The following is a 25,452-nucleotide window of genomic DNA, read 5'->3' as shown; positions in this document are numbered from 1 at the left end:
TCTGGAATAAGATGCTTGTACCTCCATTATTGGCTTGTGTATATGAGCTTTTCTGCATCTTTTGTGGCTAATGTTTTATTGCATGTACATATTCTACTACTTGTTTAGGCTTTGTGCCCATGTTGAGTATGTGCAACTGAAAAACACTGCGTAAATTTTGCAACTTTTGACATGGTTTTGAATGCATTTTTGATGCATTTTTACACGTGTTTATTCCCATTAAATTGAATAAGTGAAAAACTATGAAAGAATTAAGATGCTGCAGACGTGAAACAAAATGCTTTGATGGTTCAAATCTGCAAGGAAAAAATGCTGCATTTTTTACTCTTAAAACTGTTTAGGGAAAAATGTGACAAAAATGCAGCATGTGAATAAACCCGTTTACAGAACAACTCTGTGACCATTCTTGACTGGCCCAGCCAGAGCCCTGACCTAAACCCAATTGAGCATCTCTGGAGAGTCCTGAAAATGGCTGTCCACCAATGTTCACCATCCAACCTGACGGAACTGGAGAGGATCTGCAAGGAAGAATGGCAGAGGATCCCCAAATCCTGGTGTGAAAAACTTGTTGCATCATTCCCAAGAAGACTCATGGCTGTACTAGCTCAAAAGAGTGCTTCTACTCAATACTGAGGAAAGGGTCTCAATACTTATGACCATATGATATTCCAGTTTTTCTTTTTTATTAAATATGCAAAAATTTCTACATTTCTGTTTTTTTCAGTCAAGTTGGGGTGCAGAGTGTACATTAATGAGAAAAAAAATAACTTTTTTGAATTTACCAAATGGCTGCAATGAAACAGTCAAAAATTTAAAGAGGTCTGAATATTTTCCATACCCGCTGTATGTAGGAATATATAACATTTGAAATATATGCCCACATGGTGCCTATAGTGTACATTAAAGAATGTTAAGAGTTGAATTATTGCATCAATTTTCTATTAAAAGCAGCTCAGAGTAAGCAAGGCATTTCATGTTAGAGGTCACAATAGTTTGTCTGGAGAGAGTATTCAGTTCATTTCATCCCTCACCTTGTTTGCATAAAAATCCAATTCCGGCCCTGTAATTGCACAAGGAATGGAATGACCTTGACATTTACGAATTTAGCCTTTTCTGTTATAAGTTGCAACTTGTTGGAACAGATTTCAATGTTGATTTTTATTGCGTAGTGTAATGACTAATGATTAATTTGACAACAATTCCAAGTAGAGCGCTTGGGACGGCATGTAATTGTATAATGCACCAGACTAAAATTACATTTTATTTCTGACATATGTATATTAGACAACTTCACACAGGGGTCATATCTTACATTGCAGGAAATATGAGATGCATGCATTCATTAAATGTGGAAAAAGGTCGGGCATTGAACCACAAGTATAGAGCTGATAGGATAACTGTATAGAACGTAGAATATTCATATCAATATGTATTATTAGCGACAGACAACAATGGTGTGGTTATAGTACCTAGAGGGGTTGTCCATGAAATTGTGCTTTACGAGAAGGGTGAACGGATTCAATTAGTAGCACTGCTAGAAACTCTAGTGATGGACCATAACTTGCGTGGGAATCCAGCTTAATTGTGTTTGAAGAGGACCCTTAACCAGCTCAAAAACTAAAAACCTCTTAAAAATCCCCAAACTTCCCTGATTCAGCTGCTTTCTGTTTTGTGCTACGTCATTCCATTGCAGAGATGTTGACATTTGTTCCTTCTATGGTGCAGTATATGAAATCTTTGCTTGTAGTACAACTGGGCGTTTCTTCAGAGATTTTCGAGGTGTTCACTTTCACCCCTCCGTCCCAGACACTGTCAATCACAGCTCGGCAGCTTATCTAACAGACTCTGGCGCTATTGATTTGTGACTGTCAACATCAACAGCTCAGAGAAGACAGCAAGAAGCGGACCTTTTGGCCTCATTTGGACGTCAATGATTTTTCAAGTACTCAAAAAATGGTTACTAGTGTCACCAGTGCTTTTGATTTAATTTTCTTCAGTGTTTGGTCAGTGTTTCAGTTTTAGGCCATGTTCACACATCCAGTATTTGGTCAGTATTTTACATCAGTATGTGTAAACCAAAACCAGGGGTGGGTGATAAATACAGAAGTGGTGACGTGTTTCTATTATACTTTTCCTCTGATTGTTCCACTCCTGGTTTTGGCTTACAAATACTGATGTAAAATACTGACCAAATACTGATAGTGTGAACATGGCCTTAAATAAACAACTTGTAAAGATTATTCCTATCCACTACAATGTTAATTAAGGACAGCAAACGGATCCCATCCATGTTATTTCCATGATTTTCACTGATCCATAGACTTGAATTGCTTGAATTGGTAATTAAGATCTGTGATGCAGATAAAAACCAGACATATTTCCATGATTAGTTTGCGAACACGCAGTGTGAATAGATGTAAATAATTAATCAAGAGGCTCAGGGTAATGGCTCACATGGGAAGACCACCAAAATAATAAATTAGAACTTTTATTGAATGTAAATATTTAAAATGACTAAAAACATGTAAACCTAACAACACAATGCAAATATGGATAATTTTGAACTAACCCTATAAAATTTCTCACCTGTGCTCCTGCCTGCCAGCAGAGGTTGGCACCCTTGATATGTGATATTGGCGCCTTTGCTCCTCGGCGGTGTCCCTCCTTGCCCTGATGGCCCTATTACGTAAAGTACGTGGCACTTCAACCACAATGCAAACTGTCAATTAAAAGTCAAATCCTAAAATGAATCCATTAGAGACTATAATGTCAATGTATTGCGCAAGATAAGTCACTGAAGATTAACTCCATAGACAAAGCCCACACATTGAAGCAAATAGAGGAGGCCAAAAGGAGGTGATTAGCCCAGGTAAAGGCCCCGTCTCACATAGCGAGATCGCTAGCGAGATCGCTGCTGAGTCACAAGTTTTGTGACGCAACAGCGACCTCAGTAGCGATCTCGCTATGTGTGACACGTACCAGCGATCAGGCCCCTGCTGTGAGATCGCTGGTCGTGTCGGAATGGCCTGGACCTTTTTTTGGTCATTGAGGTCCCGCTGACATCGCTGAATCGGTGTGTGTGACACCGATCCAGCGATGTCTTCACTGGTAACCAGGGTAAACATCGGGTTACTAAGCGCAGGGCCGCGCTTAGTAACCTGATGTTTACCCTGGTTACCAAAAAAAACAAACAGTACATACTCACCATCTGATGTCCGTCAGGTCCCTTGCCATCTGCTTCCCACACTGACTGAGCGCCGCAAAGTGAAAGTGAAAGTACAGCACAGCGGTGACGTCACCGCTGTGCTCTGCTCTCTGCTCTCACTGTACGGCGGCACTCAGTCAGAGCAGGAAGCAGACGGCAAGGGACCTGACGGACATCAGATGGTGAGTATGTACTGTTTGGTTTTTTTGGTAACCAGGGTAAACATCGGGTTACTAAGCGCGGCCCTGCGCTTAGTAACCCGATGTTTACCCTGGTTACCCGGGTGCTGCAGGGGGACTTCGGCATCGTTGAAGACAGTTTCAACGATGCCGAAGTCGTTCCCCTGATCGTTGGTCGCTGGAGAGAGCTGTCTGTGTGACAGCTCCCCAGCGACCACACAGCGACTTACCAACGATCACGGCCAGGTCGTATCGCTGGTCGTGATCGTTGGTAAATCGCTATGTGTGCCGGGGCCTTTAATCCCAGTGATGAAAAACAGAGATTCAGATAAACTGACAACAGTACCCATAAACTTGACCTAATCTGCATCATAATGTCTGAATCCCTACCTAGACAGAGGAGGTTATTATAATTTAATGTTACGATTAAGGCTGGAGAGTTAAAATGCATCAACATTTATTCTGGCCTGCTATGAATGTTTTTTCTAGATGGCTTATAAATAAGGCAACTAATTTTTAATAGAGAATACCAACTTTTTCCTTTGTTTGGACTGTCATCTTGTATGCCCACCTTTTTAGTTGACCACACTGTTTTCTTTTCACTTTGCAATAGTTCTTTTGAAGCACCTGAAGTGTTAACAAACTTCTTAAATACTGTTTAGTATTCTTTATGAGGAACTTTTTTAAAATTGGGGGAGATATGTGTGGCTTCTAATCTATTAGCTTCCCCTAAAACAATAGGTTTATGAAAGTTTCTTGAATTGCTGTTCAACTAATATAATTATAATGTCACCGAAAAAGAAATGGTCAAAATAAAATTCTTACACACCTGTCCCGGGTATCCCGGGCTCTGCTCCCTTCTCATTGGTCCCCTGCCTTCTGTTGTGCTCCACATCGGGTGTTGCAGGTTGCCTAGCATGGATCAATGACATCATCTCCCTAGATCTATTTAAGGCCCTTTGACACACACACACTTGTGTCTTGGGATTTTGACTCTAGTGTTTGATATGCTCCATTATCTGTACTACTGTTTCAACTCGCTTGCATCTGCTGGGTACCACTTCATCTGTCCATCTGCTCAGGAGTTTCCAGTTCTAGTCCCCATGATTCCACATGTCCCATGGAAGCTGTGCTAGTGTCTGGGGTCCGTGTTCCCCTCCGGACTAGAGGGTTAGTGGATCCACCTCATCTGGTGAGCCCTAACAAAAATGATGGCAACATAACATAGACATATGGGAAATGTTAATTTCAAACTATTTGGTCTAACTATCTTTTTTATGTGCAGACATAATGTTAGGGCTAGCGGAACGCACCGAGTAAATATAGAGGTTTTATTATAATAGATGCGTTCGCAGCCCGGGGTCCACCGTGCAGGAGAACCTGCTGCTAGCAAACAGCGGAACTATAAGGCGGTATGAGCTAACCCTGTTACTTCACAGAGTAGCCGAAACTCAAAGCACTGCGCCCTGTTTGACTTCACCGTGGCACAGGCTAACTACTCAACTGAGAGCAGTCAGTGGTCATACATGCACACAAACTCCTCGCCGGAGGTGCCAGCATTCTAGGGGCTTATTTCAGCCAGGTCCCTGAATACATTCACACAAAATCTCGCCGGAGGTGCCAGCATTCTAGGGGCTTATTTCAGCTGGGTCCCTGAACACAAACTCACATGACCACACTGGCGCAAAGCACATAACATAGAACAATACTAGTGCATGGCCGTGCGGCCATGCGAGCCTTAAATAGTTGCAGCACGTACAGGACCTTCCTAGAAGGACCAATGAGAGGCTGCCACAGAGCGTGAGCACCTACAGAACCTTCCTGAAGGACCAATGGCCTAAGCTGCAGTATCTGATCATGTGACCCTCGATCTCCACTGAGAGATCTTACTCTGGGCATGCTCAGAACTAGAAAAGCAGGACTTAGTCCCAGAAGCTCTAGAAGTGCTCGCCGCTGCCCAGCACTGACTTCCATGGCAGAAGCACGAAAAGCAGCAGTAACTCTTTGTACATAGTCAGACTGAGCGAGACGCCGGGACCGACGTCTCCGCTGAGCTGGCTCCACTGCAGCAGAAGAAGAATGGGAGACCGCAGCGGAGATGGCCCGAGATTCCCCCTGTGCAGAGGCGGGAACTCGACCCCTAACACATAATTTTTCAAAATTTTTGTAAATTTCAGGTTTTATTTTTTTTAAGAATTCAGAACATATTGATTTATGTTTTTTATTAACCCCTTCCCAACCTTGGATGGTCCCAGTAGTAGTAGTAATTCCCGACCTATGACATACTGGGTGCTTCATGGTGATTTTGCGTGCACAGCCGCTGTGCTCATGCGATGGCCGCCAAGTGTTCAGCTATCACAGCTAACACCCAGCTCTCACTGCCAGAACCAGTGTCTGCACCACTCCCATCAGTTTAACCCCCTAAATTATGCAATTGATATTGATCGCATTTAGAAGGCAATCAAAGGGAGGGTGCTTCTTCTGCCCTCTGATCGACGTCATCGCTGGGGCCTGATCGTTGCCATAGTGACCTTATGCCATCATGGTGACATTCAGGTCTGCTGAAAGTCAAAGTCACATGGAGTAACGAAGTAAAAGAATAAAATAAAGTAAAAAAATTGTAAAAATATTAAAAATATCAGAAAATAGTTAAATAAATATATATATATATATATATATATATATATATATATATATATATATATATATGGATATCGATAGGAGAAGAAGGAACGCACTCACATGGACGTCCGATGCAGGTAACTTTATTGTAGTATAAAAGACATCTTCACAACCGGGGGCGCTGTGTAAGGAGTGCGGCTGAGCTAGACAACAGCTGTTTCGCGCCTGGCTGGCGCTTCAACAGGTCAATGCAAGTGTGCACAGAAACGCCGGGTGAAGTAGGAACAGGTGAGGTCGTAACGCCACCCACCTACTTCCTCCCCTCGCAAACTGATCACACCCCACCTTACAACAAATCAGTGTGATCAGTTTGCGAGGGGAGGAAGTAGGTGGGTGGCGTCACGACCTCACCTGTTCCTACTTCACCCGGCGTTTCTGTGCACACTTGCATTGACCTGTTGAAGCGCCAGCCAGGCGCGAAACAGCTGTTGTCTAGCTCAGCCGCACTCCTTGCACAGCGCCCCCGGTTGTGAAGATGTCTTTTATACTACAATAAAGTTACCTGCATCGGACGTCCATGTGAGTGCGTTCCTTCTTCTCCTATCGATATCCATAGATGCATCTTTTTCACGGAGCTCTGCACCCAGGACCGGACGCTTTGGCTATCATCACGCAGGTGAGCGGTTCCCACCACGTCTCTCTCTACAGGCTGTTGGTGCGGTCCGATTTCTTTCTCATTTTCTGGATATATATATATATTGTACAGATACATTTTATTTTTATGCAAAAAAAAAAAGTACACATGTTTTGTATTGCTGCATCCAAAACCACCCGCCCCATCAATATATCACATAAAGGGTGTATCTAGATATGATACCCCTGAGGTCCTCAAAATGTAATACCCAAATCAGCAAAGAGACCCACTAATATACTGTACGACCTAAAACATAGCTTTTAATAAATAACATTAAAATATCAAATGGATGATAGCAATAAAGTGCAAAATAAGTGCTCATGTGACCTGTGCCAAATTAAAAATTGGTTTTGTCTCACCCAATGGTCCTTATACTTTTTCTTTTTCTTTTTCGGGAGCGTCCAACAGTTCTTGCGGAGGGGGGGGGGGAAGAAATGTATTTCTATATTACCCCAGTCATGCCCCTGTATAGCTCCCGCCCTGACAAGGGCAGTCCCCAAGTCAGTCTGTTATTGTACCCACCAAAACAATGTACCCTTCCCTACGCGTTTCCTCTCCCATAGGGGAGAATCATCAGGGGAACTGAAAAATATATGTGGGATATTCCTATCAGGAGAGAGTCCCTGCATCCGCAGGTAACTCCCGTGTTCAGAGTTCCCAGTAGTGGGATCAGACCTATGGTGAGGTGAGCTGGGGGGCCCGATACTTCCACTTAAATAGGTTATCATGTGAACTCGGCGTCCTACCTCACTTCCGGTTATCCACGTGCTTCTTTTATTCTATTATCATTACCCACGGTCATGGCAATATATAAATAAATCCAAAACCACCCGCCCCATCAAACTATCACACTAGTTAATCCCTTTAATGAACACCATAAAAAAATAAACAGGGCAAAAAAAAATGCTTTTTCATCATACCCCGAACAAAAAGTGGAATAAAATGCGATCAAAAAGATGAATGTAAATAAAAATGTTATAATTGAAAACGTCATCTTGTCCCACAAAAGAAATGGCCACCATACAGCTTTATCAGTGGAAAAATAAAAAAAAGTTATAGCTCTCGGACTAAAGTGATGAATTTTGTTTTTTTTTTTCTATAAAATAGTTTATTGTGTAAAAGCGCCAAAGCATAAAAATATAAATGTGGTATCACTGTAATCATACTGACCCGAAGAATAAAGCTGCTTTATCAATTTTACCACACACGGAGCGGCCTAAAAAAAACAATTCCAACAAAAGTCATGTGCCCAAAAATGGCACCAACAAAAATGTCAACTCGTCCCACAGAAAACGAGTCCTCACATGACTTTGTTGGCCAAAATATGAAAAATGATAGCTCTGAAAATATGGCGATCCGCAATAAAAAGCATTTTTTAGTGCACAACAGCAGTCAAACAAACAAAAAAAAAATCTGGTATCGATATAATCGCACTAACCCGAAGAATAAAGTCAGCTAATCACTCATATCGCACGAGGAACGGTGTAAAAAATAAATAAAACCAATTCTACACCTTCTGTTGATTTTTTTCTTTCGGTCTCCAAAAGATCGCAGTAAGGCTCTGCTCATATTTATCCTGCTTTCTAATTTGAGTGCTTACACCAGAGTTTCCGTGTAAATTTCCGAAATACTTGACTCAGATGGAACCCTCGTCAGAAGATTCCCTATAGTGGGGCAGATGGAGGCACTGTGGAAACCGTCTGGCCTATGATCCGGCGGTCAGTCTTTTTAGGTGTGCAAAAAAGCGCGGTCTGCCACAGTTTTGGGCTTCTTCAGAAAAGGACAACGCTGAACAGAGGGCAGATAGATTCCAGAGTAACTCTGCTGCCTCATTATTGTGAATTGATCCCTTGGGGGATTCATCTGAATCTCGTCACTCGGAGATTTAAATGGAATCAGCTCAGGGCGCAGGATAAATGTGATCCAAAATATTATGTAAAATGTTCCCAAATAAAGCTTCAAATCAATCCACAAAAAAGCAAGTCCCCTCACAGGTCCATTATCTGTTTAAAGATATAAAGGGAGTGTCTACGTTATTGGTAGTAAAAGGGCTCTGGAAAAGCGAATTGGCTCCTCGGCCCCCAAAAGAAATTCAGTAAATTCTGCACTCCCAAATCCAAATGTCCCCCTTCTTTCTTAGCCCCAGTGTGCCTAAAACACATTTAGCGTCCACACGTCTGGCATTTGGGTAGAGATGAAAGCCTGCCTAATTTATGGGTGCGTGTCTTCAGATGCATGAGCTGGGCATTACAATGTACTGGGCACTAAAATATATGGGCAATACAATGGCAGTTTGTGATTTTCACTCAGCAGCATCCACTGCTCCAACTCCACACTTCAGCTACTTAGCTTTAGCAAACAGCACAGGAATATGAATCTTTCATCAGCTGTGACTAAATACCCAGCGCCTGTATATATAGAGGGAGTAAAGGGTAAGCAGTTGCAGCTGAGAACAACCAGGCTGTATTGTCTCAGCCAGCATGGAAAGAGTCCTTAACCCTCAGCACTGAAGGATAGGGAATCCATTTAAATTAGGACATGAATCACACCATCTCTAAAGAGAACTGCGATTCATTACCCGATGTGACCATCTAATTCCAATTCTTCCAGGGGGATGTGACATCATCGTGACACTATCGGAGGATAGCAAAGCATTTTCAAGATGTCCTGTCCTCAGTTCGAAATGTAATTAAGGAATGTCAGTTAACAGGAACAGTAGAGGTCAAGATAAGGTCTGGAAGTCCAAGCAAAATTTCAGTGAGAGCTGTTTGTAGAATTGCTAGAGAGGCAAATCAGAACCCCGCTTGACTGCAAAAGACCTTCAGAAAGATTTAGCAGACTCTGGAGTTGTGGTATATTGTTCTATTGTTCTGAGACACCTGCACAAATATGACCTCTCCTGGACCCTCACCATAATGTTCCGCATCAGAAGTATGCAAAAGAACATCTAAACAAGCCTGATGCATCTTGGAAACAAGTCCTGTGAAGCAATGAAAATAGAATTATTTGGCCACAGTTGAACAAAGGATCAGGAAAAGATCATCTCGCCAACCATTAAGCATGGGGGTGGATCAATCATGCTTTGGGGTTGTGTTGCAGCCAATGGCACGGGGAACATTTCATGGGTAGAGGAAAGAATGGTTTCAATGAAATTTCAACAAATTCTTGATGCAAGCATAACACCATATGAAAAAAAGCTGAAGATGAAAAGAGGATGGCTTCTAAAAATGGATGCTGATCCTAAAGACATACCAAAATCCACAATAGTGTATCTCAAAAGACGCAAGCTGAAGTTTTTAAAATGACCCTCACAGTCCCCTGATCTGAACACCATTGAAAATCTGTGGCTGAACCTCAAATTAGCAGTGCATTCAATACGACCCAGGAATCTCACAGAACTGGAAGAATTTTCCATGTAAGACTGCATGAAAATTAGTGATGAGCGAATATACTCGTTACTCGAGATTTCTCGAGCACGGTCAGGTGTCCTCCAAGTATTTTTTAGTGCTCGGAGATTGTTTTTCTAGCTGCAGCTGAATGATTTACATCTGTTAGCCAGCTTAAGTACATGTGGGGGTTGCCTGGTTGCTAGGGAATCCCCACATGTACTTATGCTGGCTAACAGATGTAAATAATTCAGCTGCGGCAAGAAAAACTAAATGTCCGAGCACTAAAAAATACTTGGAGGACACCCAAGCGTGCTTGAGAAATCTCGAGTAATGAGTATATTCACTCATCACTAATGACAATCCCTGAAACAAGAATTTAAAGACTCTTGTCTGGCGACGAAAGTGTTTACAAGCTGTGATTCTTTCAATCTTTCAAAAGTTGGAGCTACTAGGTAATAACCATGCATGGGTGCCCAAACTTTTACATTGGCCTGTTTTCCTTTTTGTCATTTTTAAATTTTTTTAAATGTAAAAAATTAAACTATATATATTACAGATTTTACGGGCAGCCTGAGAGATGGTCGGGTCTGGCTGCCCACATACCTCGTGTGGTTTACAGGTTAAACTGGAGTCTGTTGTTTGGAACATGTTTGTCTGGGGAGGGAGAAGTCCTCACTTGTGGATATCCAGACTGAGCCAGTGTACTGGATGCTATCCAGCTTGTGTGACCAGGACTGGCTGACCAGGGACTTTGTCCAAAGAACTGTTTTTTGTTTTTTTCCTCCAGTGCAGTGAAGGCTGTTTATTTTTCCTTTGCTTATGGATGGTTTAAGACCCAGCAATAAACCAACATGGTCATTTAAATTGGAATGCTTCCTGTTTTGCTTCCTGACACACCCAAGTGAGTAGCATTCTCTCTCTCTCTCTCTCTCTCTCTCTCTCTCTCTCTCTCTCTCTCTCTCTCTCTCTTCAAAAGTGTAGGGTCACCCAGACAATTTTGTGTTTTCCATGAAAGCTCATGCTTTTATTAATCAAATGAGTTGCCAAATGAATTGAAAATTCAGTCCAGACATTGACAAGGTTCGAAAAAAAATTTTTTTATTTGAAATAATAATTTTCTCCTTCAAACTTTGCTTTCATCAAAGAATGCTCCCTTTGCAGCAATTACAGCATTGCAGACCTTTGGCATTCTAGCAGTTCATTTGCTGAGGTAATCTGGAGAAATTTCACTCCATGCTTCCAGAAGCCCCTCCCACAAGTTGGTTTGGCTTCATGGGCACTTTTTGTGTACCATACGGTCAAGCTGCTCCCACAACAGCTCAATGGGGTTGAGATCTGGTGACTGCGCTGGCCGCTCCATTACAGATAGAATACCAGCTGCCTGCTTCTTCCCTAAATAGTTCTTGCATAATTTGGAGGTGTGCTTTGGGTCATTGTCCTGTTGTAGGATGAAATTGGCTCCAATCAAGCGCTGTCCACAGGGTATGGCATGGCGTTGCAAAATGGAGTGGTAGCCTTCCTTATTCAAAACCCTTTTACCTTGTACAAATCTCCCACTTTACCAGCCCCAAAGCAACCCCAGACCATCAAATTACCTCAACCATGCTTCACAGATGGCGTCAGGCACTCTTCCAGCATCTTTTCAGTTCTGCTTCTCACAAATGTTCTCCTGTGTGCTTAAAACACCTCAAACTTGGATTCTTCTGTCCATAACACTTATTTCCCATCTTCCTCTGTCCAATGTCTGTGTTCTTTTGCCCATATTAATCTTTTTCTTTTATTAGCCAGTCTCAGATATGGCTTTTTCTTTGCCTCTCTGCCCTGCAGGCCAGCATCCCGGAGTCGCCTCTTCACTGTAGACGATGACACTGGTGTTTTGCGTATACTATTTAATGAAGCTGCCAGTTGAGGACCTGTGAGGTGTCGATTTCTGAAACTACAGACTCTATTGTACTTGTCTTGTTGCTCAGTTGTGCAGCTGGGCCTCCCATTTCATTTTCTACTCTGGTTAGAGCCGGTTTGTACTCTCCTTGGAAGGGAGTAGTACACAGTTGTAGGAAATCTTCAGTTTCTTGGCAATTTCTCACATGGAATAGCCTTCATTTCTAAGAACAAGAATAGACTGTCGAGTTTCACATGAAAGTTCTGAGAGTTTAATGGAACCAACACATGTAATGCTCCAGCTTCTCAACTAGCTCAAAGGAAGGTCAGCTTGTAGTTTCTCTAATCAGCCAAACTATTTTCAGCTGTGCTAGCATACTTGCACAGGGGTTTTTAAGGGTATTCTAACCATCCATTAGCCTTCTTACACAGTTAGCAAACACAAGGTACCATAAGAACACTGGAGTGATGGTTGTTGGAAATGGTCTCTTTACACATTTGAAGAGATTGCATTACAAACCAGACGTTTGCAGCTAGAAAAGTCATTTACCACATTAACAATGTATAGAGTGTACTTCTGAATCATTTAATGTTAGCTTAATTGGAAAAAAAACTGTGCTTTTCTTTCAAAAATAAGGAAATTTCTAAGTGACCCTAAACTTTTGAATGGTAGTGTGTGTGTATATATATATATATATATATATATATATATATATATATATATATATATATATATATATATATATATATATATATTGCTCAAAAAAATAACGGGAACACTACAATCCCACATCCTAGATATCACTGAATGAAATATTCCAGTTGTAAATTATCAACGTAAATCACAACTAATATCCTACGGAGGTCTGGAGTTGGAATGATGCTCAAAATCAAAGTGGAAAATTAGGTTTCAGGCTGATCCAACTTCAGTAGAAATGCCTTAAGACAAGGAAATGATGCTCAGTAGTGTGTGTGGTCAGCCTGGGGAACGGGCGGGCCAGTTTATAGCTTCAATGTCTTCATCTTGCAGGAACTGCTGACATACTCCAGCCACATGAGGTCTGGCATTGTTCTGCTTTAGGAAGAACCCAGGGCCAACCGCACACATATGGTCTCACAAGAGGTCTGAGGATCTCATCTCAGTACCTAATGGCAGTCAGGCTACTTCTGGCGAGCACATGGAGGGCTGTGCGGCCCTCCAAAGAAATGCCACCCCACACCATTACTGACCCACAGCCAAACCGGTCATGCTGAAGGATGTTGCAGGCAGCAGATCGCTCTCCACAGCGTCTCCAGACTCTGTCACGTCTGTCACATGTGCTCAGTGTGAACCTGCTTTCACCTGTGAAGAGCACAGGGCGCCAGTGGCGAATTTGCCAATCCTGGTGTTCTGTGGCAAATGCCAAGTGTCCTGCACGGTGTTGGGCTGTGAGCACAACCCCCATCTGTGGACATCGGGTACTCAGACTATCTTCATGGAGTTGGTTTCTAACCATTTGTACAGACACATGCACATTTGTGGCCTGCTCGAGGTCATTTTGCAGGATTCTGGCAGAGCTCCTCCTGTGCCTCCTTGTACAAAGGCTGAGGTAGCGGTCCTGCTGCTGGGTTGTTGCCCTCCTATGGCCCCCTCCATGTCTCTTCGTGTACTGGCCTGTCTCCTGGTAGTGCTTCCAGCCTCTGAACACTACGCTGACAGACACAGCAAACCTTGCCACAGCTCGCATTGATGTGCCATCCTGGATGAGCTGCACTACCTGAGCCACTTGTGTGGGTTGTAGAGTCCATCTCGTGCTACCACGAGTGTGAAAGCACAACCAACATTCAGAAGTGACCAAAACATCAGCCAGAAAGCATTGGTACTGAGATGTGGTCTGTGGTCCCCACCTACAGAACCACTCCTTTGTTGAGTAAGTCTTGATAATTGCCAATAATTTCCATCTGTTGTCTATTCCATCTGCACAACAGCATGTGAAATTGATTGTCAAACAGTGTTGCTTCCTAAGTGAACAGTTTGATTTCACAGAAGTCTGATTTACTTGGAGTTATATTCTGTTGTTTAAGTGTTCCCTTTATTTTTTGGAGCAGTGTGTATATATATATATATATATATATATATATATATATATATATATATAATTTATATTGCCTTAAATACAAAGGCAATGTGTCTTTAACTTTAGGCCTTTTAGAGATCATTTCATCTTCAACTTGCTTGACTGTTCACGATGACTAATTTTAACCAGGGGTGCTGTTACATGCCTCTGTATGATTGCACTACCAAAGGAGGAAGACGTGTAAGACGTGAACTCTGGTTGAAACAGTTATTGCCAGTTAAGAATTTCCTTCTCCTTTACTTGAAAAATGAAGTAACTTTTATATATTTCATTTTGTTTTTTTAATATTAAGGAACCATCTAATCAGAATATTAGTGACAGACAGAGGCTTAGCTTGGAGTTCATCACGTTCAGGGCAAAACCCGTCTGGGTGGGCCCCTAACCTTGGTAATCATGCTTACAAATAAGTAGGAGCTCACTAATTATTGGGGGTGTAGTGAGTACCTCAGCAGATGACAATGCTGATATTGAATAAAATTCAGTATACAAATACCAAGACTGATATTACCGCCGTACTGGGCCAATATAGTGGTAGATACAAGTCCTTCAGATCATGCATGTAATTACAGTACAGTTATATAGCAACTCACATTTGAGGTTTTTTATGAATGGTGCACTCTGAAATACTATAATATGCAAACATTGAGTTTAAAAAATTGAAACCGAATTACTGCTATAGAAATTTTTTAAAAAAAGTAAGTTATTTAGTGCACAAATTGGCCAATTCATGTGAGCCCATCAGACGCGACAAGGTGTTCCAGTTTGATGAGACCCTAACCTTATATGCATCTTGCGGGATGAAATGCCTGCAAATTTAAGAACAGGCAGCATCTAGCTCTAAAAAAAAAATGCCCGGGAGAGGCGTATAAAGTTAGGGTGTCCTCAGGGGGGTACAGCTTTCTATGGCTGGTGGGCTGTCATGAATTGGCCATGCTGCTGTTACCCCAATGCTGAGCGGCTGCTGCCTTATGTGTCCTTATTACTGCACCTGCTGTGTGGCACAAAACAGTAAGTATCACTCTTCTTAGTTCCCCGCATAGTAATGACAATTGCTCTCGATTTATTACTCAGAAATAATATTGAAAATAATTGTCATGTCAATATTTATTTGTGCCCCACATAGTATTAAGAATTACTCTCTATTTGAATTACGGTACTCTCAAAAACTTTCTCTCGAATTAGCTCACTATTGCGTGAGTGGGTCCGGGAAAACCGCCCCCTTTTTCCCTCCAGAAGCAAAGCTGCTGATAGCAGAGGAATACAAGACAGCCGCCTATTTTACTGGTTTATGACATGATAAAGGAGAATCTAGATCACCAAAGAGAAACGGCTTTTGAATAGATGCTCCCAACCTGCATCGGCCAATGCAGAGGAAATATAGCCTTGCATGGACCAGAGCAGACAAAAACAGGCTCACAAAAAAGCAATAGGGCACCAGCATGGTAAAAGAGATCAACTTAAAACAAGGGCTGAACAGATACGATAATACATATGCCTAACTCCCAATATATTAATTGTAAAAGACCAAAAGAGTAATGAAAAACAATACAAAGATGATACAGTCAGACTACACGTATAGTGGACTGCCAGCACAACCTACTGATGGCAAGTAAACTAAAAGGAAGGCAAGTAGGTAAAACCTGTGTAGTAACTGATGAAAGGATAGGGGGAAAAACCCACACGTATCACCACCTGCAGTGTAGCTTCCTCAGGGGCAAAGTGCACTCTGTTGTTCCCAGTAAGGATGAACAGAGCGGCAGTGCACCTAGTCAACCTTTTCTCTATTGACCTAGGGCTCAGAGCCCTGGTTCTCAGGATTGGTGGCTATCTCAGCAATTGGACCTCAGCGATCCGAAGGTTATCCCCTATCGCATGGATAGGGAATAGCTTCTAAATTTGGAAATACCCCTTTAAGTCTGCATACAAGGTTTGAAGGCTTTGTTGAAATATATTGCAGTTGGTGCCATCCCAGAGGGAAAGGATTGCCACTGGTAATTCCTTTATGTATCACAATTTGTATTGTCACTGTCATGTTTAAGAATAATAATCTTTATAATAATAATGTTTAATGGGCCTACTGACGTCCGGTGTATTTTAAGCATTTGTCTGCTATTCCATGCACTTTATATTATTGCATTCATGATTGTGGACTTATACATACTGGATCTCGCTTTATATGATTGTGGACTTATACATACTTGCTCCCGCTTTATATGATTGTACTAGCTGTTTCCAGCCAGCTAATGCTCGGCACGCTCATTGCTACCTAACTAATGCTGCTGGTGATTAAACTAAAGTAAATAATGACAACATTCAATAGCGCTTACGCAGGTGGTAAATTAACTTAAAATGAAGTTAATAACAATAATAATAATTAAAAATCTGAGTACTACTAATAATACGTTTTATTCTCAGTGTAAAATCAAAAACAAACTGGATTCAGTAAGATGTGCGTTTTTTATTCATTCCAGCATCTAAATGAATTTCATAACAAAACAAATTAATTTAAAATTTCTCTGTAAACACAATTAAATGTATAGTCTTGTGGGGGGGCGGGATTATGTGTGGTAATGTGGTGGGGGGTGGGATTATGTGTGGTAATGTGGGGGCGGGATTATGTGTGGTAATGTGGTGGGGGGCGGGATTATGTGTGGTAATGTGGGGGGCGGGATTATGTGTGGTAATGTGGTGGGGGGCAGAGTTATGTGTGGTGATGTGGGGGGGCGGGATTATGTGTGGCAATGTGGTGGGGGCGGAATTATGTGTGGTGATGGGGGCGGGATTATGTGTGGTGATGTGGTGGGGGGCGGGATTATGTGTTGTGATGTGGTGGGGGGCGGGATTATGTGTGGTGATGGGGGGGCTTTATATGATTGTATTCATGATTGTGGACTTATACATACTGGATCCTACTTTATATGATTGCGGACTTTTACATACTGGATCCCACTATATATGATTGCATTCATGATTGCGGACTTATACAGCGGGGGAAATAAGTATTTGATCCCTTGCTGATTTTGTAACTTTGCCCACTGACAAAGACATGAGCAGTCTATAATTTTAAGAGTAGGTTAATTTTAACATTGAGAGATTGAATATCAAAAATAAAATCAAGAAAATCACATTGTATAAATTATATACATTTATTTGCATTTCGCAATGAGAAATAAGTGTTTGATCCCTCTGGCAAAGAAGACTTAATACTTGGTGGCAAAACCCTTGTTGGCAAGCACAGCAGTAAGGCTATGTGCACACTTTGCGGATTCTGCTGCGGATTTTTCCGCAGCGGATTTGATGAAATCCGCAGTGCCAAAAGTACTGCGGATTTATCGCATTTTTTTGTGCGTTTTCCACTGCGGTTTTAGACACCTGCGGGTTTTTAACATGGAGCAGGTGCCAAAGCGCTGCGGATTCCGCACAAAGAATTGTCATGCTACGGAATGAAAACCGCTGCGTTTCCGCACGTTTTTTTTCCGCAGCATGTGCACAGCGTTTTTTGTTTTCCATAGGTTAACATAGTACTGTACACCACATGGAAAACTGCTGCGGATCCGCAGCGTCCAAAAACGCTGCGGATCCTCAGCAAAAACCGCAAAGTGTGCACATAGCCTCAGACGTTTTTTGTAGTTGATGATGTGGTTTGCGCACATGTCAGGAGGAATTTTGGTCCACTCCTCTTTGCAGATCATCTCTAAATCATTAAGACTTTGAGGCTGTCGTTTGGCAACTCGGACCTTCAACTGCCTCCATAAGATTTCTATGGGATTAAGGTCTAGGGACTGGCTAGGCCACTCCATGACCTTAATGTGCTTCTTTTTGAGCCACTCCTTTATTGCCTTGGCTGTATGTTTTGGGTCATTGTCTTGCTAGAAGACCCAGCCATGACCCATTTTTAATGTCCTGGCAGAGGGAAGGAGGTTGTCACTCAGAATTTTACGGTACATGGCTCCATCCATTCTCCCATTGATGAGGTGAAGTAGTCCTGTGCCCTTAGCAGAGAAACACCCCCAAAACATAATGTTTCCACCTCCATGCTTGACAGTGGGAACGGTGTTCTTTGGGTCATAGGCAGCATGTCTCTTCCAAACACGGCGAGTTGAATTAATGCCAAAGACCTCAATTTTTGTCTCATCTGACCACAGCACCTTCTCCCAATCACTCACAGAACCATCCAGGTGTTCACTGGCAAGCTTCAGACAAGGCCTGCACATGTGCCTTCTTGAGCAGGGGGACCTTGTGGGCACTGCAGGATTTGAAACCTTTACAGCGTAATTTTACCAATGGTTTTCTTGGTGACTGTGGTTCCAACTGCCTTGAGATCATTAACAAGTTCCCCTGTGTAGCTTTAGGCTGATTTCTCACCTTCCTCATGATCAAGGATACGCCACGAGGTGAGATTTTGCATGGTGCCCGAGATCAATGTCAATTGACAGTCATTTTGTATTTCTTATTTTTGTACCAACAGTTGTCTGCTTCTCACCCAGCATTTTACTTATGGTTTTGTAACCCATTCCAGCTTTGTGCAGGTCTATGATCTTGTCCCTGACATCCTTATAAAGCTCTTTGGTCTTGCCCATGTTGTAGAGGACAAACTAAATACAGTAGTACCTACATCATAAAATAAAACAACACATCAGTCAATATATATATATATATATATATATATATTTCCTTATAGTGAATGACGTATAGGTGCTTTATATGTTCCCCCTGACGAAAAAATGTATTCCGAAACGCGCGTCGGGGTGTGCCTTGTACTCAGACCGGAGGACATTAAAGGTACAGGCCCCCTTTCATTGTTCTTACACCATTGCCTTTGCACATAGCACTTTTTTGTGCTTTATTGCCACTGCATCATATGCTTTTGCACGCAGCACTTTATCCATAATTGCACTTTTGTTATAGTAGCACCATTTTTTTGCATTTACAATTGCTTTTTAGTTTATATATCACTGCAGGATTATTCTTTGGGCATATGCTCCTTTTTGGACTTATTTTTTGTGCATTTATTTTTTGTGCATTTATCTGCGTATTGTGGGATTTGATACTTTTTATGATATGTACTATCCCTTTCCTCTCTTCTGTGAATTTCATTTGGGCCCTATTTACAGTGGGGAAAAAAGTATTTAGTCAGCCACCAATTGTGCAAGTTCTCCCACTTAAAAAGGTGAGAGAGGCCTGTAATTGACATCATAGATAGAACACAACTATGAGGCCATGTGCACATGTTCAGGATTTTTCACGTTTTTTCGATATAAAAACGTAATAAAAACGCGAAAAAAACGCTTACATATGCCTCCTATTATTTACAGGGTATACCGCATTTTTTGTGCAAATGTTGCGATTTTTTCCGCGAAAAAATCGCATCGCGGAAAAAAAAGCAACATGTTCATTAAAAATGCGGATTGCGGGGATTCCGCACACCTAGGAGTGCATTGATCTGCTTACTTCCCGCACGGGGCTGTGCACACCATGCGGGAAGTAAGCAACTTATATGCGGTTGGTACCCAGGGTGGAGGAGAGGAGACTCGCCTCCACGGACTGGGCACCATATAATTGGTCAAAAAAAAAGAATTAAAATAAAAAATAGTCCTATACTCACCTTCTGATGGTCCCTGAAGTGTTCCCGCCTCTCCGGTGCATGCTCTCTCTTTGGTTCCTATAGATGGTGTGGTTCAGGACCTGTGATGACGTCACTGTCTTGTGATTGGTCGCGTGACCGCTCATGTGACTCTCGCGACCAATCACAAGCCGCGACGTCATCACAGGTCCTGAACCACACCGGCATCTATAGGAACAGACGCCGCTGAGGAGATCGTCTGGGTGAGTATAACCATTTTTTTATTTTTTTATTATTTTTAAACATTCTATCTTTTACTATTGATGCTGCATAAGCAGCATCTATAGTAACAAGTTGGTCACACTTGTCAAACAGTATGTTTGACAAGTGTGACCAACCTGTCAGTCAGTTTTCCAAGCGATGCCACAGATCGCTTGGAAAACTTTAGCATTCTGCAAGCTAATTACGCTTGCAGAATGCTAAAAAAAACGCGAAAAAAACGCAAAAAAAAGGCAAAAAAAAAATGCGGATTTCTTGCAGAAAATTTCCGGTTTTGTTCAGGAAATTTCTGCAAGAAATCCAGACGTGTGCACATACCCTGAGAGTCAAAATGAGAAAACAAATCCAGAAAATCACCTTGTCTAATTTGGCAAGATTTATTTTGCAAATTATGGTGGAAAATAAGTATTTGGTCACCTAAAAACATGCAAGATTTCTGGCTCTCACAGACCTGTAACTTCTTTTAATTATGTATTTTTTTTAGTGTTGATTTTATATTCTGCGTACGGGCACATTTTTTGATTTAGTATTACCGTCTACCACTTTTGTTTAATGAAGGTAATATTATTCAAATATTTGTTGGTCCTGGTATTTCCTTTTAGACCATAAGTTCATCGTTTTTTCTTCGGTTTCTCCATGTTATAGAGGTTTAGAGTCTGACTGAGTAATTGAGTCTGTGTACAGGAGTCTTTTATAAAGGTGACTACAGTATGTAAGACAGCTGTCTTTAATGCAGGGATCGGGTTCATTAGGAGCGTCTAACTGGTCTGTAGGAGCCAGAACTCTTAATGGTTGGCAGGGGATCAAATACTTATTTCTCACTGCAAAATGCAAATAAATGTATATGATTTATACAATGTGATTTTCTGGATTTTATTTTTGATATTCTGTCTCTCAATGTTAAAATTAACCTACCCTTGAAATTGTAGACTGTTCATGTCTTTGTCAGTGGGCAAATTTACAAAATCAGCAAGGGATCACATACTTATTTCCTCATTGTACATACTGGATCCCGCTTTATATGATTGCATTCATGATTGCGGACTTATACATACTGGATCCAACTTTATATGATTGCGGACTTATACATACTGGATCCCGCTTTATATGATTGCGGACTTATGCATACTGGATCCCACATTATATGATTGGATACATGATTGCGGACTTATACATACTGGATCCCACATTATATGATTGGATACATGATTGCGGACTTATACATACTGGATCCCGCTTTATATGATTGCGGACTTATACATACTGGATCCCACATTATATGATTGGATACATGATTGCGGACTTATACATACTGGATCCCGCTTTATATGATTGTGGACTTATACATACTAGATCCCACATTATATGATTGGATTCATGATTGCGGACTTTTACATACTTGATCCCACTTTATATCATTGCATTAATGATTGCAGACTTATACATATTGGATCCCACTTTATTTGCTGGCCTGCACTGCCCCCTATTGACTACAAACAATATTAACCCACATTGTCGCTAAGAAACTTTAATTTTATTTGTTGAGCATTTTCATAGCCTTCTGTGTGCATTTATCCATCTGTTCAGTGCATTTTTATGCTATTTTCTAGCTGGTGATTTCTTCCTACCATGCTTTCCTGTTTTGAGCTTACTGTTTGTTTTTTTGTAGTATTGGAAATATATATTTTTTTACAAATATACTGTGATTCAGCACTGTTGTTTTGCAGCACTGGGGTCCTGGGTTTAATTCCCTCCAAGACAACATCTGCAATGAGTTTGTATGATCTCCCCCTTGTTTGCTTGGATTTCTTCCAGGTAGAAAGCGGGATTCGAGCAAAAGGATCCTTTTTTCTGCATGGATTTTAATATGTCGCCATAAAAGTGTTTTTAAAGGGTCCTCTTGTGGATTCTTGCTCTCTTCTGGATCTTGCAGTGCTACAGGTTTCCTCCGGGTTCTCCTGTTTCCTCCCACACTCCAAAGCCATACTGACAGGGACTTTAGATTGTGATCCCCAATGATGGACAGTGATGTCTTCAAGACACTATAGAATATGATGGCGCTATATAAATCATGTGTCACATGCTATGCACTAACTAGTTCCATTTTCTCCTGTCCCTCTTTGTTGTCACTGGCTGTAAGGAGCCATTACACAGCCTTGTACAAGGGCCTTTTGAGACCGTGACCGGATCTCTGAGATGTCGACTTTGTGTGCTCTGCATGTTTGGTTAGCTAGTAATGTGTTACACATTTTAGTTTAGTGCTAATACTGCACAATCAGTCACTGCCAGCCAGCGGTGTGGGGAGGCCAACGATAGATATCTGTATGAGCTGGAACTGGCTTTATTTATAGAAGGAGTGTCATACACTAAGTGTTTTTTGCCATATTGCGCACCCTGGAATACTATGATAACGTCTTGCCTAATCATGCTTGATCATTTATGAGAAAATGGCAATAAAAGACGACAGGTATGTAAAATTACTGGAGTATGAGTAAATCCCCACAAACAGCCCAAATCTCTTAAAAAAAAAAAAAAAAAACCTTAAAAAAGAAGTATAGTTCCACACGGTACCCACTGTACATCAGCACTACGTTCTTTTTGCAGTCATACTATGCAGCTGGTGGCCATCTTCTGGTATATCCTGGGGGCTTTGAAACCACAAAGAAGCTTATAATCAGGTTTCCTTTCTCCATTTTGTTCTCCTTCCCCAATGCATTATATCTGTTATATCAGCCTGCTGGTACTGAATTAGTATACTATCTTTTTCTCTGAAAATTAAGGAAACCAGGATTGAAGAGGGAATTTGTCACCTCATTTTTCTCATAAAAACTGCCGCCACCGTCATCAGGGGCTTATCTACAACATTCTATAATGCTGTAGATAAGCCCCGATGTATCCTGAAAGATAAGAAAAACAAGTTAGATTATACTCACCCAGGGGTGGTCCGTTCTGATGGGCGTCCAGGTCCGGGTCCGGCGCCTTCCATCTTCATGCGATGACTTCCTCTTCCTTGCTTCTGTTACGACTCCTGCGCAGGCCTACTGATTTGCCCTTTTGAGCATTACAGAATGCTGTAGATAAGCCCCTAATGGCGGTGGACGCAGTTTATAGGGCCAAAATTAGGTGACCGATTCCCTTTAATTTTATCTGTAATTGAACTAAGGTTATGTTCACATGTAGCTTTTTTGTTTGTGTTTTGGCAACTATGGCATTGTACAGCTTTGAAAAGTTCCATTACACTTTTTTAGTGTACATAGCACAACACAGTGTTGCGGTATTACATGTGGTCTCTTCAGGAAATATTGTGTCCATGAACTGCTTATATGACAGCCATGGACATATCTTTGTTTTCGGAGCCTACATTTAAGGCCATGTTCACATGTTCAGTATTTGGTCAGTATTTTACCTCAGTATTGGTAAGCCAAAACCAGGAGTGGGTGATAAATACAGAAGTGGTGACGTGTTTGAATTTTACTTTTTCTCTGATTATTCCTCTCCTGGTTTTGGCTTACAAATACTGAGGGTCAAATTGCACCAAATACTGAATGTGTGAACATGGCCTAAGTGTTAAGCACCAGTAATGATGCAATCTACAGACAATGTATAGACATTTGGTTTTGCACAATACATACTCTTTTCCCAAAGCTTGTATCAGATTAACAAACAAGGTATCCCTTCCCCCCTTTCCATGGTCATAGCAGCAGCACCAACTTTACCCCTATAATAATAGCAGCATGGTGTCTCCTGTGTTTCTCGCTTGTAGCTGAGGTAGCAGGGGTCCTGATTAGCCAGTACAGTAGTAGATGCTGTAGAATGAATACACACACCCTCCCCATTGTTGTGGTTCTGTGCATGCCTATATTCCTGTCTTATGTGGCGCCCCCTGTTGGTTAGCAGCTGTATATAGTAGCTACCCATTTCTGAACTGACATCTACTCTTGGTGACCACGTCTGACAAGTCTTCATGTGTAGTTGACATTAGCATCATTTATTTTTCTCGGGAAGTAGAGGATGGAGGGAGGGCTGTTGGTTAAGAGGTTGGCACTGTGGGCAGCATAGCTCAGTGGTTAGTACTGTTGCTTTGCAACACTGAGATTCTAGGTTCAAATCCCACCAAGGAAGGACAACATCTGCAAGAAGTTTGTATGTTCTTCCCGTGTTAAAGTGGGTTTCCTCCAGGTTCTTCTGTTTCCACCCACACTCCAAAGACAAACTGATAGGGAATCTAGAGTGTGAGTCTGAATGGGGACAGTGATGATGGTGTTGGTAAAGCGCTGTGGAAGTAATGGTGCTATATAAGTGAGTAAAATAAATAAGGAAGCTGTAAGCGGGTTCTGCTGCTTGTGCCCGTCTGTGTCATCCTTGCTGGTCACCGTGGAAGTAAATGTATGATGCCCACTACAGTATCCGGATCTTCCACCGGACACCATCGGATGAGAGCACAAGCTATATAACATGCAGTGGTAAAAGGATTGCAGAGCTGGTAATAAAGCTCGGACTTGCTAAATCCCATTTATGGACATGTAAGGGGCCACTAACCCTGAAATGGAACGTTTGCTGTGTGATCCACAAAGCACTTTAGTTCATTGCTTCCGATATCGATTGTTCCAGAGCAAAGTTCTGATTCTTCCGTACAGCGAGTCATTGGAGAGGAGTAGTTCTGGACTCGCCGTACCTCTTTTGCATGCAGGGTATTGTGTATTTTCAGGGCCGTGTTTGTTTTTGGTAACTGAACTGTTATGAAAATGTTGAGACATTGACCTCTGGAACATGGCAGACAGCCAAGAGTGGCGCTCTCTGCTTCGTGTGTAAACTCACATGCAAGTGTATTTAGTCTGGGGAAAGAAAGTGAATTTAAAAACAAAAAAAAACTCTGATCACGTCCGGCTGTGCTGTAGTGAAGATCAGATGGTGTTGTGCAAGCTGCCGCAATAGTTCTTACATTGTCTGCTGTGAAATACTGTGTCCGTCCCTGTGCCTGGGTCCATTCCTATTGAACAATGCACATGGGCATGGCCTCATAGAGATTGTATCCCCTTATGTAATTGAAGTAAACATGGCAAGGAGCATGGTTTTCTGCTAGCCCGGAAAGCCAACAGCTAATAAACATCAATGACCTCATTACATTTGCAAATTTACTATCATTAAATTGGTAATATGGGTGACTTTTCTCAATTTACTCATTCTAAATTAAAAAAATGATGTACTGTATAAACAGAGGTGCATGTCAGGAAACCAGGTCAATCAATAGCGCCTTCACAAAAAAGAAGAGCGACACCCCTCGGAGCGGACCGCCCTGCAGGTGAGTATAATAAGTTCACGTTGGGGGCTTATATGCAGCATTATACAATGATGTACATAAGCCCTGAAAGGCGGTGGCCGTAACTCGTAGCGGCCAACCCTGGTGACAGGTTCCCTGTAATTTATTATCCCACATTTAGAATATGTGGATTTGCCTTTCTATTGGCAGGTATGGATTATTTTCATGCTGCAAACACAATATGACAAACTTTCATTTTTCAA

At 41.7% G+C, this 25,452-nt stretch overlaps 1 protein-coding gene across 3 annotated transcripts in view; it reads left to right on the top strand.

Annotated features, from left to right (window-relative positions):
* Positions 1 to 25,452, top strand: part of LYRM4 (LYR motif containing 4) — a 199,329-nt gene that overhangs the window by 172,788 nt on the left and 1,089 nt on the right. The gene's annotated exons all lie outside the window — the stretch shown is intronic.

The sequence above is a fragment of the Ranitomeya variabilis genome, chromosome 6 (genome assembly GCF_051348905.1).
Source record: "Ranitomeya variabilis isolate aRanVar5 chromosome 6, aRanVar5.hap1, whole genome shotgun sequence".
Taxonomy (NCBI): domain Eukaryota; kingdom Metazoa; phylum Chordata; class Amphibia; order Anura; family Dendrobatidae; genus Ranitomeya; species Ranitomeya variabilis.
Note: the sequence above shows the minus strand (reverse complement) of the source record. Positions and strands in the feature narration are given on the sequence as shown.